This window comes from Micromys minutus, assembly GCF_963924665.1.
Source record: "Micromys minutus genome assembly, chromosome: X".
Lineage (NCBI taxonomy): Eukaryota > Metazoa > Chordata > Mammalia > Rodentia > Muridae > Micromys > Micromys minutus.
In genome coordinates this window covers 24,675,183-24,681,437 of record NC_137970.1, presented here as the reverse complement: position 1 = coordinate 24,681,437, position 6,255 = coordinate 24,675,183, and positions in this window count along the sequence as shown.

Genomic DNA, 6,255 nt, shown 5'->3' with positions numbered 1-6,255 from the left:
TTTTAAACCGAGAAAAGAGGAGAAAAAAAGCGGAAGGGAAGGACAAGAGCAGCAAGTCAGGAGACAGACAGGGAGAGACCCACCCACTTTCATAATAGAAACTTTACTAAAGTTCAAAGTATGCATTGCACCACATACATAAATATTGGAAGACTTAAACATAACACTCTCATCAATGGAAACATCATAGAAACCGAACCTGAACAGAGACAGAGTGAAACTAACAGAATTTATGAACCAAATGTCTTTGACATATATCTATAGGACATTATATTCTAAAACAAAAGAATATACCTTCTTCTGAGCACCTCACAGTTCCTACTCCAAAATTGACCATTTAATCAGTCACAAAACAAATCTCTACAAATACAAGAAAAATGAAATATTCCCATGCATCCTATCAGATCACAGCAAACTGGTAGCCAAAATCAAACTAAATAGAGAGAAAATTGAAGCAAACCCACTAAAATCCGGAACTATACAAGGCTAGGCACGCTCTTCCTACCTATTCAATATAGTAGTCAAAGTCCTAGCCACAGCAATTAGACAATAAAAAGAGGCCAAAGGAATAGAAGTTAGAAAGAAATAAATAAAAATATCACTATTTGGGAATGATATGATAATATATTGATGTGACCCCAAAAAATCCATCAGGGAACTCCTAAACTTGATAAATAAATTCAGCAAAGTGGCTGGATATAAAATTAACTCAAACCAATTAATAGCCTTTCTCTACTCAAAGAATAAAGAGGCTGAGAAAGAAATTAGGGAAATGACACCCTTCACAGTAGTCACAAATAATATAAAATCCCTTGGTGTGACTTTAACCAAGGAAGTGAAAGATCTGTATGACAAGAACTTCAAGTCTCTAAAGAAGGAAATTGAAGAAGCTCTCAGAAGATGGAAAGATCTCCCATGGTCATGGATTGGGGGAATCAACATTGTAAAAACGGCAATCTTGCCAAAAGCAATATACAGTATCAATGCAGTCCTCATTAAAATTACAACTGAATTCTTCATAGAGTTGGGAAGAGCAATTTGAAAATTCACTTGGAATTACAAAAAAAAAAAAAAAAAAAAAAAAAAAAAAAAAAAAAAAAAAATTCCAGGAGAATCACCATCCCAGATCAAGCTGTACAACGGATCAATTGTAATGAAAAACAGCATGGTATTGGTACAGAGACAGGCAGGTAGGTCAATAGAATAGAAGTAAAGAGCCAGAAATGAACCCAGACATTTATGGTCACTTGATCTTTGACAAAGAAGCAAAAACCAGCCAGTGGAAAAAAGATAGCATTTTCATCAAATGGTGCTGGTCTATCTGGCAGTCAGCATGTAAAAGAATGAAAATCAATTCATTCTTAGCACCTTGTACAAAGCTCAAGTCCAAGTAGATCAAGGACCGCCACATAGAACCTGATACACTAAAACTAATAGAAGAAAAAGTGGGGAAGAGCCTAGAACACATCAGCACAGTGGGAAATTTCCTGAACAAAACACTAATGGCTTATGCTGTAAGATCAAGGATTGACAAATGATACCTCATAAAATGGCAACGCTTCTGTAAGGCAAAGGACATTGTCAATAAGACAAAATGGCAACCAACAGATTGAAAAAAGACTTTTAACAATCCTACAACCGACAGAGGACTAATATCGAATATATACAAAGAACTCAAGAAGTTAGACTCCAGAGAATCAAATGACCCTATTAAAAATGGGGGACAGAGCTAAACAAAAAATTCTCAGCTGAGGAATAATGACTGGCTGAGAAGCACCTAAAGAAATGCTCAACATGTTTAGTCATCAGGGAAATTAAAATCAAAACAACCCTGAGATTCCACCTCACACCAGTCAAAATGGCTAATATGCTGGCAATTATGTGGATAAAGAGGAACATTCCTTCATTTTTGGTGGGACTGAAGGCTGGTACAATCACTCTGGAATTCAGTCTGGATGTTCCTCAGAAGATTGGACATAGTACTACCTGAGGATCCAGCTATACCACTTCTGGGCATATACCCAAAAAAAATGGTCCAACATATAACAAGGACACATGCTCCACCATGTTCTTAGCAGCCTTATTTATAATAGCCAGGAGCTGGAAAGGACTCAGATGCTCTTCAACAGAGAGGAATGAATGCAGAAAAATGTGATACATTTACTCAATGGAGTACTATTCAGCTATTAAAACAATGACTTTATGAAATTTTTAGGCAAATAGATGATACTAGAAAATATCATCCTGAGTGAAGTAACCCAATCACAAAAAAACACACATGATATGTACTCACTGATAAGTGGATATTACTCCAAAATCCAAGAGTACCCAAGATACAAGTCACAGACCACATAAAGCTCAAGAAGGAAGACCAAAGCATGGATGCTTCAGTTCTTCTTAAAAGTGAGAACAAAATACTTAAGGAAGAATACATAGAAACAAAGTATGAAACATAGACTGGAGGAAAGGCGATCCAGAGACTGCCCTACCTGGGGATCCATCCCATATACAGACACTAAACCCAGACACTATTGTAGATGCCAAGAAGTACTTGCTGACAGGAGTTTTACATAGCTGTCTCCTGAGAGACTCTGCCAGAATCTGACACATACTGAGGCAGATGCTCACATTCAACCATTGGACTGAGCATGGTGTTCCCCAGTGGAGGACTTAAAGGAAGGTCTGAAGAGGCTGAAGGGGTTTGTAATCCTATAGGAAGAACAAAAATATCAATCAAACAAACCCCCCCAGAGCTCCCAGGAATGGAACCAAACTACCAACCAAAGAGTACACATGGAGGAACCCATGGCTCTACTGCATATGTGGCAGAGTATGGCCTTGTCAGACATTAATGGGAGGAAAGGCTCTTGGTCCTGAGAAGGCTCAATATCCCAGTGTATTGAAATGCCTGAATTCTAAGTGTGTAGGTAGGTGAGGGGGCACCTTTATAGAAGCTGTGAAAAGGAGGATGAGATAGGTAATTTCCTGAGGGGAAACTGGGAAAGCGGAAAATACTTGAAGTGTAAATAAATAAAATATCCAATAAAAAGGGATAAAAAGAAAACCAAATATTCACACTCAGACTTGGAAGGAAAAAGGAAATAGATAAATAAGTTATATCCACAGTGTGTAAATAGCTCCTACAAGTAAAATATTTAAAGACAACCCCCAAAATAAGTAGAACCTTTAAACAAAACTAACAAATAAAATGTTATTAAAGAATCAATAAATGTGTTAAAGATATTCACACAGTACATAAACACAATCACTAAAATTGTTGTTTTTTAACTTAAATGAAAATTCTAAATTTGAATATAAATTTACATTTTAAATGTAACTAACTATACCTTAATGCTAAGTACTCAGAACAATTTTGATGAGAATCTAACATTGATAGTCCATATGGACATTTTCTAATGAAGTTGAACATAAACTATATCATGACCCATTTATTTCCTCACTTGGAACTAAAAAGTTAAAACATGTTCTCAAAATGTTTCAAGTAGAGAATGTTGGTTGCAGTGTTATTCAAAGTAGATAAAAAGGACAAATATACTGGGAGTCTATCAATAAAAGAATGGAAAATAAATTGTGGTATGTTTACATAGTGATTTCCTACCCAGCAATTAACAGGAATGAATTAGGAATGCGTAAGCTAACATAGGAAGGTCATCATTTACACTTAGGGAAAACTCACAAGGTTCTGTGTATAGAAAGTGTTAGAACAGACATGACTCATCTATGGTAGTGAAAATTAGGACTGTGAGGGAGTGGTGAAGAGAACTGACTTTATAAATGTAAACAAAAAAAAATTCTTAAGTAGCAGAAAATCTTATACATTGGAGTACCAGCTACAAGGATATAAATATTGTGAAAACTCATTGAATTGTACACATAAGGTTGGAGAATTTCAAAGTATATAATTATATTTCACCAAAAAGTTTAAAAGAAAAACAGAAAGTGGAACAGGAGGGCGAACTGGTACAACATGTTTATGACATTGTTCCATGTGCTGTTATTTTCTTTCAACTGAGGTTAGCACTGTGGAGTGCTATTTTTATAATGTAAGTCATAGAGGTAGAAGATACATCTGCTGAACTTGCTTCCTACAATCCCAATCCCAGTACCAATTATTAGAGAGGTTCGAAGAGGAAGATGATTGCTGATGGTTAAAGAACAAAAACTTACATTTTCAATAAATTTTCTATACATTTCTAGTGTAGTGAAAAATAACAGTAGCTAGGATAGTATTGTATATCTTAGAGCATTTCAATTTCATGTGTATCATTTGTAAAGCAATTTGTACCACTGGAGTATGCAGAACATCAGAGAAGCAATCAGTAACCCTTTGAGTAAGTTTGGGTTCCAGTTTTTCTCTGCTGTGGAGTTCAAATTGTGCCATCTGTTGTATGCCTTTAAAACAGATGCTTCCCCACTTCTGGTGTTTTATGTTGTCTGTCAAAGCAATGGCGGGTAGGGCAATAGGTGATATATAGATGATATTTCAGTGTTGTCAGAGAAGTAATACAACATGAAGACCTATGACCCTTCTCATCTTTAAAAAAAAACTGGAGTAATTAAATGAAAGCAATCATCTAGAACTCCCATTTCATGACCAACAAACCCTAAAAATAGAAAAGAGCTCAACTGGGTCAGTCAAGATTGATTAGAAAAAGAGGGAAACAGTTCTGCAGTGATGTCATATGACATCCATGAGAGGAATTGTATCTTAAGAGAACAGAGTCAAAACTTATTCAGTAAGCTCAGAAAGGTGACAAAAAAGAACAAACCAATGCAGATCTGGAACGCATAGATCTAGTCAAGTGTTTATAACAGATAAAGATGTCTTTGAGTCAACAAGATGACTCAGCAAGTAAAGGTGCTTGCCTGTAAATCTAATGACCTTAATCCCCCAGTTCCACATGGTGGAATGAGAGCACAGAGTACAACACATGTGCACACACACACACACGTGCACACATATACACATAAATAAATGCAACTGATAAAAAAGATTACATTAAAAAGTCTACATTCCAAAGAAATCAGTAGAGAAAAATTAAAAATCTTGCTTGTGTACAGAAATTTTACCTCTATATATCAATGGAAATCTTCCTTGGAGAGATATATTAGAAACACGAAATAGATGGTTTATAAGAACATCAATGGCCAGGGTCTCAGATGATTTGTTTTTTCTCAGAATTTCATTATCTGGACATGTATGAAGAAGTCCTGAAGTGATCTTCTCAGAGATGCTAGAGAAATACAGTAATATATTACCCATTAGTCCATTAGACCAAAAAAGACTGTGGAGTTATTCTGCAGAGTACCAGATGAACAGAAATTACTGTTATTATTTTCAGTAATGCTGTCAAACTCATCTTAAAAGATCTTTTCAGCTATTACAGGCATTCTGGTACATTTACATTTTCAAGTTGTGATAAATAAATGATAAGATGTGTCTTATGTGATACCCTATCATAAGGTATGTCAGTAAAATGTGGGGGGGAAAAACAGCACTTTGCAAATTGTGTTAGACCTCCTTTTGCAAGGTTTTCCCACAGATAGAATTACAGTATATCTGAATTCAGTTATCTCCTGTAAAATTTTATATCTAAAGCTGTGTGCATCAAGATAAACAGATAATCCTGTATGTTTTACTAATAATCATATGTTAAAGAGTATATTTTAAATTAATCAGCATAATCATAATGGTAACCACAAGAGTGTCTATACAACAATAAAAGATAGAAAGTAAAAGTAATATATGTATGCCTAATATTTGATTATCAAATAGAGTCATTATACTTCAATTTGAGTACTAGTCAGCCTGATAAAAAACATTTTTCACCTACATTTGTATTTGGCCAATAACGTTCATTTAGTAGTGCCTTCCCAAACTATGAAAGATATAGTTATATATTTATACAAGTATAGCTTCATACCTTTCAATAAAATGTTGTCTCTCACCCTTGCATCTAAATGTAGCCCTAGCTATTTTATACCATTAAATACTGTAAACTTACAAGTTACAAATTGGGCTTTATACTTACCTTGTACCCTGCTTCCATTTTCTCTTCCTCCATGTATAGACATGATAATTTTAGCAGAAGGGACAATGTAGACATGTGCCAGGAAGTGCCTCATCTCTGGAGGATTCTCTCATCTATCTTGGAGTCCTATCATTTCCAGTTTCTTTACCAGGCCAAAAAAAAAAAAAAAAGTACAGAACTTTTAGCCATGAACGTAAATCCC